This window comes from Equus caballus, chromosome 13, assembly GCF_041296265.1.
Source record: "Equus caballus isolate H_3958 breed thoroughbred chromosome 13, TB-T2T, whole genome shotgun sequence".
Taxonomy (NCBI): Eukaryota; Metazoa; Chordata; class Mammalia; order Perissodactyla; family Equidae; genus Equus; species Equus caballus.
Window position 1 is genome coordinate 10,168,298 of NC_091696.1, and position 15,949 is coordinate 10,184,246.

General features: G+C 42.5%; 1 protein-coding gene across 3 annotated transcripts in view; it reads left to right on the forward strand.

Moving 5' to 3' along the window:
• The first annotated feature begins 349 nt into the window (after window positions 1–349).
• The window catches only part of LOC111767632 (mucin-3A), a 46,555-nt gene continuing 30,955 nt past the window's right edge, over window positions 350–15,949 (forward strand). For 2 of the 3 annotated variants that reach the window (XM_070230810.1, XM_070230809.1), the window contains exon 1: window positions 352–503. The gene's annotated coding sequence lies outside the window, so the exon portion shown is untranslated. Of the gene's footprint in view, window positions 504–15,949 lie in introns of all 3 variants that reach the window. The other variant, XM_070230811.1, reaches the window with a different exon arrangement.

A 15,949-nucleotide genomic window follows, 5' to 3' on the forward strand; every position in this document is an offset into this window, starting at 1 on the left:
GGTGACTGCTCCTTCCAGGGCTCTTTCACCCCTCCCTCCATCGTCACCGTCTCCCTGGTTCTTCTTGGCCCTGGCTTCTTGGAAGCCAGCTGTCACACACTTACAACTCCAGCCGCCTGTCCCTCCCTCTTGCCCTGCCCCACCCATGGCTCAGGCTTCCACTGGAGAGACCCTGGCTGAAGGGCGGTCAGCTCTCTTGGAGTTAGAGGGGAGGAAGGTTGACAGGCTGCCCTTTGACCAATTCCCGTTGGTCATCATGCGCCACCCACCAAGCCCCATTGCTGTACCCCCACCCTGGGCCAGGCGCTGTCCTTCCCAAGGCAAAGGTCTCCAGGGTCCTTTTTATAGCTGATCCCTCCCTGGGAGGTGCTCATTTCTTGATCCCTCCTGATGAGGAAGACCCTGCAGCCAGGCCTGCACTCTCTGGTAGATGCTGGTGTTCCAGATCCTGCCACTGGCTCTCTGGCTTGGGGTGACTGCTACAGTGACAACGCCGACGACAGGTGAGTGAGACCTGGCCCTGCCGTCCCTGTGTGTGCTGGCCTCAGGCAGGGCTTCAGGTGGCTGGCCTCTGTCCTTATCTCCCTCCCTTTGCAGAGAACGGGGCTTTCAAAGGGCTGGACACCCAGGCTGTGACACCTTCCTGTCTTTGGGGTGCTAAAGGGGTCACCCTGGACCTGCAGGTGCAGAGGAAGGGGCATGGCTTGTGGTTGTGCAGTTGATGGCTTATAACAAGGCCCTGGCCGAAGGCTGAGTGGGGCTGGAATTTACCCCCCGATTCTCCAGGTGGAGGGGGTGCTTTTTCTTCACCTAGATGGTGCGCTCTGGCTGCCCTCACCCTGCAGGTTGCTCTTCCTAGAGGGCTGGGCCTGTCCACACCTCACGGAAGTACTATCCAGGCTGCAGCCCTGACTGGGGCGGGAAGGCATCTGGGGCGTCCGGCAGCTTCCCCATTTCTTGGGGGAGAGCCTCCCTAGTTAGAAATGGCTGAGGACTGAGGGGGAGACACAGGCTCGGGGGTCCTTCTGGAACCTTGCCACGGTCGTTTCTATGGGAAGGGACTGGTTACAGTGCAGAACAGACTTTCGGTCCTCTCCCCAAGGACAGGGAAGAGCCCGGGGATGCAGAGGGCAGGGTGGCCGGGGGGGCAAGGGGCATGGGGCAGCGAGCCCCAGGCCCCAGGTGAAGAGGCAGCACTCAGTTGAACGGCCTGCAGGTGTGTGGGGAGGAGTGGTAAGTGGGCAGGGGCATGGAGGAGGTGGTCTGTGGCGTGCTGCATGGCGGGCTATGAGGCAACCTGTCAGGGAACGTAGGCCGTTAGAGGCCCCTCAGCCCGCCATGCCCCGTCAAGCCTCCTTCCCCCATCCAGGCATTTTGGGGGTGCAGCAGCACAGGCTGGAGTCACTGAAGGAAGAAGATCAGGGCCGGGGGTGTGACGTGTGTGGCTTTAGGGACATTATGAAAGTACATTAATTACAGATATATTAGCATTAGGGTGATATACAGAGACTAGGAAGCTATGGGCAAGGGTCAACCTTTCAAAGGGTTTTCTCTGTCCCTGGTCCCGGGCAGACTCCTGGCCTCTCTCTGGCCAGGTTATCTGAGGAGAGGGTTGGTGGTGGTCATGATGATGGTGGTGAAGGACCAAACAGTCAGCAAGGCTTTGTGTCCCCCAGCACGTGTAATTGGAGCTACTCACCCAAGCAGGCCCATTTTCCTAAAGCTCTTGCAATTGCCTAGAAAAGATAATGTTGACACAGGTGAACCCATTAGCATGCAGGAATCCAAAAGCAACTCTATGATAAGTGCAGAGAGCTGTCAGGATGGGGCGAGGCCAGGGCCCTTCCAGGGGGCTCCAGAAGGTCTCATGATATCCAGAGGCCCCTGGCCCCACTTGCAGGAGGCTCTGCTATGTACAAGGGCGTTTCACAACAGGCAGCCCATAGGACCCTCCCAAGGAAGATTGTGTAAGGAAGTGAACGTGGACAGGGAATTGAAGCTTAAGAGGGTGAGTGACCTACTGGCATCACATTGCCAACAATTAACATGACCTCACCCCTTTGGCACTGGGTTGGTGCTGCCCTATCCCCACACGAGAGGACCTCAGCCCTCTGTGACGCCACCACCCCCTGCAGGTATTCTGGGTCCCCAGGAGGGGTTCAGATGTGGGGTCAGAGACCACCAGGGCATCTGTGGTTTTCCTTGTTGCGAATCTGCAGCCTCCTCTTGGTGGGTATTCCGTTTCACTGGGTAGACTGATGGTGTTTTGGACAAAAAACCATAGGGGGAAGGAATACCAGCCTGGGAAGGTAGACAAACATGCACGGCACTGTGCAGGGGACCTGAGGGGAGAAATGCCCTGAAGGTGAGGGGGTGGATGCCTGATGGGCATGAGGTTTTGTGGGGAAAGCCTGGCGGCGAGGGAGCGCCTTTGGGAAACAAGAGCATAAAAGCCAAGTGGTATTGGTGTTAAGTAGCCAAATGAACCCTATCTCACCTACAACTGTCTCCTTAGCTATATATCACTTAGGATGTTTTGGCTGCAAGTTATGGAAATTGTGACTCAAAGTGGTTAAACATTAAGGATTTGTATTATCTTATAAAAAGTCCGGAGACAGATCAGCCTCTAGGAATGAGAAAGTCAGTAGCTCAGAGATGTCATCAAGAGCCCAGGTTCTTACCAATTCTCTTCTCTGCCTAACTCAGGCTGAAAGTAGGGAATGGACCAGAATTGGAAGGTCCGGAGCAAAAAGAGAGAGAATCTTTCCTGTGTCTCTTTCTTAGATGCTAGGGACTCTTTCCCGGGATCCCCTAGCAGATTTTCCCTCACTGTCTTGTTGATTAGAATGGTGTCATTCACACATTGGGCGTTGGTGGGGGATGGGATTGCTCTGATTGCCTTCGACTACACAGGATCTACCCATAGTGCTGGGATGGGTCACTCTTCCCTGACTCATACTGACTATGGGAACAAAAAAGGAGTGTGTTAGAAAGGAAAAAGGGCAGAGGATAGATGTTCAATAAGTAACCAACAGCCCGCTACTGGGATTTTTTTGTTAACACCAAATTTTCCCCAGTACCCTCATTCTAGGAATTCCATACACAAGTGATATGGCCACCACTCCCAATATCTCTAGTGCATGGACAATTTCCACAACGATCATCAATATTGCTTATACTTTCTCAACACTTAAACAATATTTGGTACTATCACCACCTCTACTAAAATTCCTAGGATCATTACTTAACAGACTAGTTGTTATGATTTTTCTCTATAGAACAGACCTATCAGGTAATCTGTTGCTTTTCGCTGCCAAGTATACAAACATCCAATCTCATTTGGGGAAATCTTAAGATGGTAGAATGCCAGCTTCACCTCCTATCACAGAAACTGGATGGAGGCATCGAGTTCCCCTTCTGCTTCTCTGGCAGCTAGAACGTGGGCTTGTGACCTAAGCTTGACCAGTGAGATATCTGAATGTGGAATGAGTATTGCATAAAGCAGGGAAATATTTAGAAATTCATTCTGACGATGGTGGTAAGAGGTGGCAGTGGCGTCTTGTGTCTTGGTGCAGTGGTGCTGGCTGTGGCATCAGTGTCCAAGGCTGATACTGGTGGTGGCGCTGGTGGTGGGTGAAGCAACCAACTAGACTTTAACCATTGCATGATTTAACTGTAGTCCTGGCCACGTAAATTCCCTGGGCTACTTATTAACATCCCAATAAACGTATTTCCTGCTTCTGTTCTTTGCAACCAAGAACACTGTCTTGTGTAGAAACTGGGCCAGTGAGTGAGTTGTAGACAACAGTCCCTCAGGAAATGGAAGAATCTGGGTTAGTTGTCTGGCTCACGTGGGCTGAAGACATTAGAAACCCAGTTAGTAAATAGTAAGGGGTAGAATTAGTATCATGAAATAATAGAAACAGCTACTTCAACGATCATCTGTGGTCCCTGGGAATAAAGTTCCTACTGAAGGCAAGATTTCTGGGGACAAAGTGGTCATAATAAAGGAATGGCACCAAGAACATGAATGAACATGGGGGTTGGGGTGACTGCTTCCAACAGAACAACGCAGCCTACAGGAGAAGGAAAAACTCAAATCTTGACTCAAGGCATGGATTGAAACTCAGAGACCCTGTTAGTTTGTCTTTTGAGCCTCCTTACTGAAGAGCCAAAGTTCAAAAATAGAGTTTACCCTATGTTTACCAAAGCACAGTGTCAGCTGAAGTTAGTCGTTTTGCCGGCTCTCTTATGTGAAAGTTAGGGTGCCGATGGGGAACGAATGGGACTCTGAGAACTGCAATGAGAGAATGTAGAGGATTCAAGTGTTTCCCCTCCCCTGTTCCCTCTGAGCCCTCCTTTCTAGACACAGCAGCCTCTCCTCCCTTCCCTCATAAGGCCATTTCCCCTTTGCTTGAAGATGTGGTGACTGCCTTGTCCCTCAGGTGCCCTACTGCCACCCTTCATTGTTTCAGACCAACACTTAGAGTCAGACCCACCTTGACAAAGCGGGTCGGGTACAAAGTCAGGTCTGTCAGAGAAGACTTACACAGCCAAAGGAACCGAAGATTGTTAATTTTCTCTGTAGCTGTGAAGAATATGTGTGGGAGATTCTGAAAGTCCCAAACCAAGAAGAGAAGAGCATAGCTTCAAATGAGGCTGAATCTATTGATGTGGGTCCACTGGCCAGAACTTGTGGATTCTCTGAGCGAGCTCAAGCAGCTGGGAGTGGTTTCACTGTGTGTTTAGCTAGTCATCTGGAAACAGACGGATTTTGGTGTGGTAGGTGCTCAATGAAAAGGTAGGAGAAGCCAGAAATGAGCTCCCTGGGAGATGAGTTGGGAGGGTCCTGCAATGGGAACAGTTGCCATGTGGGTAGCAGAGACTTCAGAGTGGGCAGACCCAGAGACCTTTGACAATGGCTAATTGCTCACAGGGTGCCTTGGCCCAAACAATGGGGAAGCTAAGGTAGATCCTACATCTGCTTTATTTGTATAACTGGGAAAAACAATCCTTGAGGAGCCGGCCCAGTGGTGTAGTGGTTAATTTAATGCACTCTGCTTGAGCGGCCCCAGGTTCGCATGATACATTGCTTATCAAGCCATGCTGTGGTGGCATCCCACATACAAAATAGAGTAAGCCTGGCACAGATGTTAGCTCAGGGTGAATGTTCCTCACCAAAATAACAACAACAACAACAACAACAACAACAAACACCCTTGAGGCCACCATCCTAGACAGTCATGGCCACTGGTGAACGTAATTCATAGACCCAGAACCTCTCAGAATGATTGGCGGTGCTGGTGCTGGGTTCAGTTCAGGAGGAATCGTGCGATAACATCACAAATAGAGACTGCAAATCTCCCTCTGAGCCTTCATTGAAGGGCCTGTCGATAATACTTAGGAAATTGTGTGCTGGAAAGGTAAATACTCAGACCTTTCTGGGAGTATTGACACTGGTCATAGGCGAAAGCAACTCCCCGACCTAACCTTAGATGGGGCTTTCAGGAGTCATATGACCAATGGAGCTTTCATCCTGGGTTTGCCTCATGCTAGGTCCCTGGGACCACAAACCTTCTATGGTCATCCTTCCAGTAGCTAAGTGTAAAATTGACATGAATATCCTCCCACCTGGCGGAATCCCCACACTGGCTCTCTGATCTGCAGAGGAAGAACTATTCTGTTAGGATTAGACAAAGGGAAGCCCCTTCCCCCCGCCAAAATAGTAAACCCAAAGCAATTCTGCCTGGCTGAGTCGAATCACAGAGGTTGGTGCAACCAGAAAAGATTAACAAGATGTAAGAGTGGTGATTTCTGTGACATTCCCATGTAACTCCTCCGTTTGGTCAGTGCAGAAGATTGCTGGGCTTTGGAAGATGACAGCGGATCATTTAGGATGATTCCGTGTATTCAGGAGGTGCCCTTAAATGCAGCTCATGTTCCAGAGTTGGTCTCCATACTGGAACAAATCCATGTACGTCCCTCCCCTTCTACTCTCTTCATTCAACCTTTTTTCCTCAACTCCAGTAGTTGATGTTCATGACTTGATAATGTATCTTTGTTGACTTCTCTCCAAACTTTTCCAATGTACGTTGAAATCTAACACATTCCTCTTCTTTTTTTTGCTGAGGAAGATGTGTCCTGAGCTAACATCCGTTGTCGACCTTCCTCGTTTTGTTTGAGGAAGATTTGCCTTGAGCTAACATCTGTGCCAATCTTCCTCTATTTTGTATGTGGGTCTCTGCCACAGCACGGCCACCAATGAATGGTTTAGATCCTCGCCTGGGAACTGAACCCAGGCCACCGAAGCAGAGCATGCCGAACTTAACCACTAGGCCACCGAGCTGGCCCCTGACATATTCTTCTTAGTAGCTGCATAATATTTTATTGTGTGATCCTTCCACGATTTATTCAATCATTCTCTTTTTGATGTGCCTTCATTTTTTGATTCTTTAATTACTACAAAGAAAGATATAATAAACAGGTTTGTACAGAAGCCCCCCCCTTTTTTTTTTTTTTACAGAAGTACATTGTTGCTTTTATTTCTACAGAATAGAGTCCCAGAGCTGAGAGAGGAGTGGTGAAGGGTATGGGTGATTTTTGTTTTATTTTATTTTTATTCTATTTGCCAGATGTATTCTAGCAAAAGCTGAAAAATTCGTATTTCTCTGCCAGCCATATATGGCAGTAACTTTTCCTGCAAATTCTCACCAATAGGCGTTGTTAGGCACTTCTGCAGTTTGCCAGACTGATGGTATAAAGTGATTTGTTACTGTTATCTTAGTCGGCATTTCTCTGCTACCAGGAAGCTGAGCCATCGCCTATGTTTATTGACAATTCAAATTCCTCCTGTAAATTACTTATTCATAACCTCTGCCCATTTTACTACTGGGTTATCCTTCTTCTTTCTGCCCTCCCCTCCACCGTGAGTGCAGGAACACTATATTTTTAAAGAGTAATTAATTTTTAGCAATATATGTACAGAATATATCACAGTGCTGGTTACAAACATACACAGTATGGTTTAATGGGCAATAGAAGTTTGTGAGAAATCCTGTATCAAGTGTTATTCCTGATGTAACAAAGAACTGACCTCAAAAACCTATGGATGATCATGGCTTTACAGATTGATATTTTTCCACTTGAGTTTCTATTGTGATTGGAACACTTCTTCCAACTTTTTTCTAGCTGGTTATTTCTAGAATGGAGAAAATTATTTGTTTTATATTACATCCAGCCCACCTTATCAAGGCGTCTCATTAATATAGTAGTTCTCTTTTCCCCACTAGCATCAGTGAATTTTCTAATTATACAACAATTTCATTGGCAAAAATTGGGACATTAAACTTTTCTCTATTGTGTATGCCAAGAACTTCTTTTTATTTTTTGCTTCATTACTCTAGCTAAAATTCCCAAAACAATGTTGAAATAATAATGGCAATAGTGAGCATCTCTGTCCTGTTTCTGATTTCATTAAAAATAGCTTGAGTATTTGATCACTTAGAATGTGATATGTTACAGCCTAGTCTCTTAAATTATTTTCTTGAGGAACATATTATACATACAAAAGTGTGAAAAACACACACGCACAATTAAAGGATAACAATAAAAGAACATCCATGTACCCACTACCCAGCTTAGGAAATTGAACGTCACGTACTTTAGAAATGCCTAGATGCCCCTCACCAATTGCATACATTGCTTTCTTTCATAACTGCTATCCTGAGTTTTATATCGGTAAGTACCTTGATTTTCTTTATGGCATTATGAGACATACATGGAATCTGAACGAAATTCTGTTTAGCCTTTAAAAAGTCATACGAATGGAGAAGTGCTGTATGTATTCCTCTGTGAATTGCTTCTTATCCTCCATATTACCCTATTTCCTGATTTTAAGATGTGAAAGATCATGTTCTACCATCTCCCACCAGTACCAAAATCCCTTCCGTTACTGTCTTATCTCTTCCACAAAGTGTCCAGAAATGAGCCCAGTTGTTACCATCCCAGCTTCTCACATCACTCCACCTACTGACGCAGGACGCAGTGTTGAAGGCACGTCCTTCTCATTGATAGTGATCACTGCCAATACCTCCATGAGTATGTTGCCAAATCTCAGTTCTGGGGGACCTCTCCTCCCTTTTCTAACCTAACTGCAGTGTCTAGTGTCTCCAGTATAGGAGTTTTCCCTCCAACAATGGGTAGTCCTCCAGCATCCTTGACTACTGGGGTTGAGCCCGCCAACACCCCAATTGATCCTCCTAATGCCACCATCACGGGGATCCTCCCCACTAGCACAGCTCTGACAAGCACACAAAGACCTGACAGGTGCTCCATCCTGTCTGCCGCTGTCACTGAATTGGATCTTGATGAGCATAACTCATAACCACTGCTGGGATCCCAGCTGTGGTAGGTTGTGTTATTGCTCAACATACACATTTGCTTTCCCTCCCTGCAGCAAATTATACCTCCCTGCCCCACTGATGTCCAGCTTGGTGTCAGGCACGTGGTGCCTCTCCCCAATGAAGAATTTTACATCCCTGTCCTGTCCAACTCAAGGTCAACCATGTGACTTGCTCTAGCCAACAAAAGGTGTTTGGAAGGGACACATGTCATCTCTGGAAAGAAGCATTAAGAGCCAGTTCATGGTTTACCATCTGTCATTTCTGACTGCCATGAGACTGGCAATGTCCCAGATAGGAGGTGCTTCATCAGCCTGGGTCACCCAGTGAAGATGACATAGAGGAGAGCACGGACGCTGAGATGGGTAACTGGCATGAACGAGAAATAAACCTATACTGTTGTAAGCTACTGAGCCTTTAGGATTGTTTGTTACCTCAGCATAACCTGTTTGAGGTCTTAGATTTAGGTCCTTGATCCAGTTTGAGTTAATTTTTGTATATGGTCTTAGGCAAGGGTTCAACTTCATTCTTTGCATGTAGATATCCAGTTTTCTCAGTACTACTTGTTGAAAAGACTATTCTTTCCCCAGCGAATGATCTTGCCAGTCTTGTCAAAAATCGTTTGACCATATATATGAGGGTTTATTTCTGGGCTCTCTGTTCCATCGCTCTATGTATCTGTTTATGCCAGGACCACACTGTTTTGATGACTGTGGCTTTGTAGTAAGTTTTGAAATGAGGGAGTGTGAGTCCTCCAGTTTTGATCTTGTTTTTCAGGATTCATTTGGCTATTCAGAATCCCTTCACATTCCATATGAATTTTAGCATGGGTTTTTCTTCTTTTTTTTAAAAGATTTTATTTTTTTCGTTTTTCTCCCCAAAGCCGCCCAGTACATAGTTGTATATTCTTCGTTGTGGGTCCTTCTAGTTGTGGCATGTGGGACGCTGCCTTAGCATGGCCTGACGAGCAGTGCCATGTCCGCGCCCAGGATTCAAACCAACGAAACACTGGGCCGCCTGCTGTAGAGCACGCAAACTCAACCACTCAGCCACGGGGCCAGCCCCATGGGTTTTTCTATTTCCGCAAAAAATGTCATTGCATTTTGATAGGGACTGCAGTGAATGTGTAGACCGCCTTGGGTAGTATTGATATTTGAACAATTTTAGGTCTTCCAATCTCTGAACATGGGATATGTTTCCATTTATTATGTGTTTTAAAATTTCTTTCAGTAATGTTTTGTCGTTATTCTTGTACAAGTCTTTCAGCACTTTGGTTAAGTTAATTCCTAAATATCTTATTCTTTTCAATGCTATTGTTAAGAAATTGTTTTTATAATTTCCTTTTCAGTTGGTTCATTATTAGTGTATAGAAATGCAACTGATATTTTTTGTGTTGACTTTGTATCCTGCTACTTTGCTGAATTCATATAGTACTTTTAACAGCTTTTTGTGGAATCTTTAGAGTTTTCTACATGTAACATCATATATAATATGTATAATATATAATATATATTAATTATGCTATATTATCTATTATTATATATTATTACAAACAGAGATAATTTTAATTCTTTATTTCCAATTTGGATGTCTTTGACTTCTTTTTCTTGCCTAATTTCTCTGGCTAGAACTTCCAGTACTCTGTTGACTAGAAGTGGTGAAAGGCATCCTTGTCTTGTTCCTGATCTTAGAGGAAACACTTTCAGTCTTTCACCACTGAGTATGATGTTTGCTGTGGTTTTTCCGTATGGTTTTTATTATGTTGGGGTATTTTCCTTCCATTCCTACTTGTTGATTGTTTTTATCCTGGAAGGGTGTTGAATTTTGTCCAGTGCTTTTTCTCGATTTCATCAATTGAGGTGATCAGGTATTCTTTTCCCCTTCATTCTGTTGCTATGGTGTATTACATTGGTCAATTTTCATATGTTGAACCGTTCCTGCATTCCAGGGATAAATCCCACTTGGCCATGGTGTATTTTCCTTTTAATACGCTGCTGAATTCTGTTTGTTAGTACTTTTTGAGGATTTTTGCATCAGTGTTCCTGAGGGATATTGGTCTGTAGTTTTCTTCTCCTGTATTGTCTTTGGTATCAGGGTAATACTGGCCTCACAGAATGAGTTAGTAAGTGTTCTCTCCTATTCAATTCTTTGGAAGAGTTTACGAAGGATTGATATTAGTGTTTATTTAAACGTGAAAGCATCAGGTATGAGTTTTCTTTGTTGGGAGATTTTTGATTACTCATTCAATGTCTTTATTAGTTATAGGTCTATTCAGACTTTGTATTCAAAATTTTACCCGGTTAAGTTCTAGTATCTGAAAATTTGTCCATTTCATCTAGGTTATCCAATTAGCTGATATACATTTATTCATAGTATTCTCATAAATCCTTTTTATTTCTGTAAAATCAGTACTCTTGTTCCCACTTTCTGATTTTAGTAACTTGAGTCTTCTCTCTCTCTTTTTTTTTTTCTGATGAAGATTTGCCCTGAATTAGCATCTATTACCAATCTTCCTCTTTTTGTATGTGAGCTGCGCCACCGCATGACCGCTGACAGACCAGTGGTGTGGGGTCGCACCTGGGAAGTGAACCTGGGCTGCTGAAGTGGAGTGCACCAAACATAACCACCAGGCCACTGGAGCTGCCCATTCTCTCCATTTGTTTTCAGTCCATTTAGCTAAAGGCTTGTCAATTTTGTTGGTCTTTCCAAAGAATCAATTATTGGTTTTGTTGATTTTCTGTATTGTTTTTTCTATTTTCTATTTCATTTACTCTGCTCTAATCTTTATTATTTCCTTCCTTCGGCTAGCTTTGGATTTACCTTGTTCTTATTTTTTTTTTCTAGTTCCTTAAGTCGTAAAGTTAGGTTGTTGATTTAAGATATTTCTTATTTTTAATGAGTTCATAGCTATGAATTTGTTCTTTAGCACCACATTTGATGCATTCCATAAGTTTTGGTATGTTGTGTTTTTGTTTTCATTTGTTTATCAGTATTTTCTGATTTCCCTGGTGATTTGTTCTTTGATGCATTGGTTGCTTAAAAGTGTATTGCTTAATTTCCACAATTTTTTGAATTTTCCTGGTTTTCCTTCTGTCATTAATTTGTAACTCCATCCTGTCATGGTTAGAGAAGATACTCTGTATGATATCTGTCTTTTAAATTTTACTGAGACTTAATTTGTGGCCTAAGAAATGGCCTATCCTGGAAATGTCCCCTGTGCACTTGAGGAGAACGTGTATGCTGTTATTGGGGAGAGTGTTCTGGACGCGTGTATCAGGTCTAGTCAGTGTACTGTGTTGTTGAAGTCTTCCGTTTCCTTATTTATCTTCTGTCTGGTTCTATCCATTATCGTGAGTAGGGTATTGAAGTCTCCAACTATTGCTGTAGAACTGTGTATTTGTCTCTTCAATTCTGTCAGTTTTTGCTTCCTATAGTTTTCTGGTCATTAGGTGCATAAATGTTAATAATTGCTATATCTCCTTGCTGTATTGAACCTTTTATTTTATTTTTTATTGAGCTAACATTTGTTTATGACATTATATAAATTTCAGGTGTACATCATATTTCGATTTCTGTGTTGAAACTTTTATTAATATATGTAATGTCGTTCTTTGTCTCTTGTAATCTTTTTTGATTTAAATTCTATTTTGTCTAGGATTAGTATAGACACTCCTCCTTTCTTTTGGTTACTGTTTGCATGGACTCCTTTTCCATCCTTTCACTTTCAGCCTGTTTGTGTCTTTGTATCTCAAGTGAGTCTCCTGTAGACGGTATATACCTGGATCATGTGTTTTATGCATTCTGCTTATCTCTGTCTCTTGCTTAGAGAGTTTTACCAATTAACACTTAAAGTCCTTAATGATAAGGAATGATTTTCTTCTGTCACTGTGCTTTTTGTGTTCTATGTGCTGTATAGCTTACTTGACCCTCATTTCCTGCATTGCTGAATTTTTTTGTGTTTAGTTGGCATATTTCTTTATTCCTCATCTGCTCAGTGTGGTAATATGACTTGCCCAGACCACCTAGGAGTTGTGAGAATGTGGTGTAATGAAACTTAAACACCAATGATTGGTGTGAAAAAAGATCTTTTGTAGCAAAATGTTTAAATTCCTTCTTAATTTCCTTTCGTGTATATTTTACAGCTATTTTTTTTCTATTTATTTACCATGGGGATTACATTTAACATCCTAAAGTGATAACACTCTCATTTGAATTTATACCAGCCTAACTTCGATCACATTCAAAAACACAGCTCTTTTACAGGTCCCTCCCCACCTCTTTTCCGTTGTTGATATCACAAAATTACATCTTTATACACTGTGTGCCCCAAAACATAAACTAAAATTTCTTTTAAATGCATGTCTCTTAAATTGTGTAGAAAAGATCTGGAGTTTCAAACCACACTTACAGTAATACTAGTTTTTACATTTAAAGAAAAAACCCCAATTACGGGTGTATCAGCCTCTTAAATCATGTAGAAACCAAAAAGTAGTTACAAACCATTGTTACAATAATGCTAGCTTTTATAATTGCCCGTGTATTCACATTTACTGAGATCTTTATTATTCCATATGCTTCAAGTTACTCTCTATTGTCCTTTCACTTCACCTTGCAGAAATCCTTTGAGCATTTCTTGCAGGGCAGGTCTAGTGGTCACTAACTTCCTCAGCTATTGTTTATCTGGGAATGTCTTAGTTTCTCCCTTACATTCAAAGAACAGTTTTGCTAGATGTAGGACTTTTGGTTGACAGTTTTTTCCTTTTATTTATTTATTTATTGAGTTAATGATAGGTTACAATCTTGTGAAATTTCAGTTGCACTTTATTGTTTGTCATTCATGTTGTCGGTGCACCACTTTACCCTTTGTGCCCACCCCCCACCCCACCTTTCCCCTGGTAGCCACTAAACTGTTCTTAGTCCACATTTTTAAATTCCTCATATGAGTGGAGTCATACACAGATTATACTTCTCTAGCTGGCTTGTTTCACTTAACATAATTCCCTCAAGGTCCATCCATGTTATTGCAAATGGAATGATTTTGCTCTGTTTTGCAGCTGAGTAGTGTTCCATTGTATTTATGTACCACATCTTCTTTATCCATTCGTCTGTTGATGGGCACTTAGGTTGCTTCCATGTCTTGGCTATTGTAAATAATGCTGCAATGAACATTGGGGTACATACAACTTTTGGGATTGCTGACTTCAAGCTCTTTGGATAAATACCCAGTAGTGGGATGGCTGGATCATATGGTAGTTCTATTTTTCATTTTTTGAGGAACCTCCATACTGTTTTCCATAGTGGCTGCACCAGTCTGCATTCCCACCAGCAGTGTATGAGGGTTCCTTTTTCTCCACAACCTCTCCAACATTTGTTACTATTAGTTTTAGATAGTTTTGTCATTCTAATAGGTGTAAGGTGATATCTTAGTGTAGTTTTGATTTGCATTTCCCTGATGATCAGCGATGATGAGCATCTTTTCATGTGCCTATTGGCCATCCGTATATCTTCTTTGGAGAAATGTCTGTTCATGTCTCCAGCCCATTTTTTGGTTGGGTTGTTTGATTTTTTGTTGTTGAGTTGTCAGAGTTCTTTATATATTATGGATATTAAGCCTTTGTCAGATATATGACTTACAAATATTTTTTCCCAGTTAGTGGGTTGTTTTTTTGTTTCAATCCTGTTTTCCTTTGCCTTGAAGAAGCTCTTTAGTCTGATGAAGTCCCATTTGTTTATTCTTTCTATTGTTTCCCTTCTCTGAGAAGGCATGGTGTCTGAAAAGATCCTTTTACTACTGATGTCAAAGAGTGTACTACCTACGTTTTCTTCTAGAAGACTTATGGTTTCAGGTCTCACCTTTAGGTCTTTGATCCATTTTGAGTTTATTTTGGTGAATGGTGAGAAAGATTGGTCAATTTTCATTCTTTTACATGTGCCTTTCCTGTTTTCCCAGCACCATTTGTTGAAAAGACTTTCTTTTCTCCATTGTATGCCCTCAGCTCCTTTGTCGAAGATAAGCTGTCCATAGATGTGTGGTTTTATTTCTGGGCTTTCAATTCTGTTCCATTGATCTGTGCACCTGTTTTTGTACCAGTACCATGCTGTTTTGATTACTGTAGCTTTGTAGTATGTTTTGAAGTCAGGGATTGTGATGCCTCCCGTTTTGTTCTTTTTTCTCAGGATTGCTTTAGAAATTCGGGGTCTTTTGTTGCCCCATATGAATTTTAGGATTCTTTTTTCTAATTCTGCAAAGAATGTCATTGGGACTCTGATTGGGATGGCATTGAATCTGTAGATTGCTTTAGGTAGAACAGACATTTTAACTATGTCTACTCTTCCAATCCATGTACATGGAATGTCTTTCCATCTCCTTATGTCGTCATCCAATTCTCTCAGAAAGGCCTTGTAATTTTCATTACATAGGTCCTTCACTTCCTTAGTTAAATTTACCCCAAGGTATTTTATTCTTTTTGTTGCGATTATGAATGGTATTGTGTTCTTAAGTTCTTTTTCTGTTACTTCGTTATTGGAGTATAGAAATGCTACTGATTTATGCAAATCGATTTTGTACCCTGCAACTTTGCTGTAGTTGTTGATTACTTCTAAGAGTTTTCCAATGGATTCTTTGGGGTTTTCTATATATAAGATCATGTCGTCTGCAAACAGCGAGAGTTTCACTTCTTCCCTCCCTATTTGGATTCCTTTTATTCCTTTTTCTTGCCTGATTGCCCTGGCCAGGACCTCCAGTACTATGTTGAATAAGAGTGGTGATAGAGGGCATCCTTGTCTCATTCCTGTTTTCAGGGGGATGGCGTTCAGTTTTTGCCCATTGAGTATGATGTTGTCTGTGGGTTTGTCATATATGGCCTTTATTATGTTGAGGTAGTTTCCTTCTATGCCCATTTGTCCAGAGTTTTTATCATAAATGGCTGTTGGATCTTGTCAAATGCCTTCTCTGCATCTATTGAGATGATCATGTGGTTTTTATTCCTTAGTTTGTTGATGTGGTGTATCACATTGATTGATTTGTGGATGTTGAACCATCCCTGAGTCCCTGGTATGAATCCCACCTGACCATGATGTATGATCCTTTTGATGAATTGCTAAATTCTGGTTGCCAAAATTTTGTTTAGAATTTTTGCATCTATGTTCATCAGTGATATTGGCCTGTAGTTCTCTTTTTTCGTGGCGTCCTTGTCAGGTTTTGGTATCAGCGTGATGTTGGCCTCATAGAATGTGTTAGGAAGTGTTCCATCTTCCCTAATTTTTTGGAATAGCTTGAAAAGGATAGGTATTAAATCCTCTCTGAAAGTTTGGTGGAATTCCCCAGGAAAGCCATCCGGTCCTGGGGTTTTATTCTTTGGGATGTTTTTGATTGCTGTTTCAATCTCTTTCCTTGTGATTGGTCTGTTCAAATTGTCTGCCTCTTCTTGAGTGAGCTTTGGGAGATTGTAGGAATCCAAGAATTTATCCATTTCCTCTAGGTTATCCATTCTGTTGGCATATAGTTTTTCGTAGTATTCTCTCATAATCCGTTGTATTTCTGCAGAGTC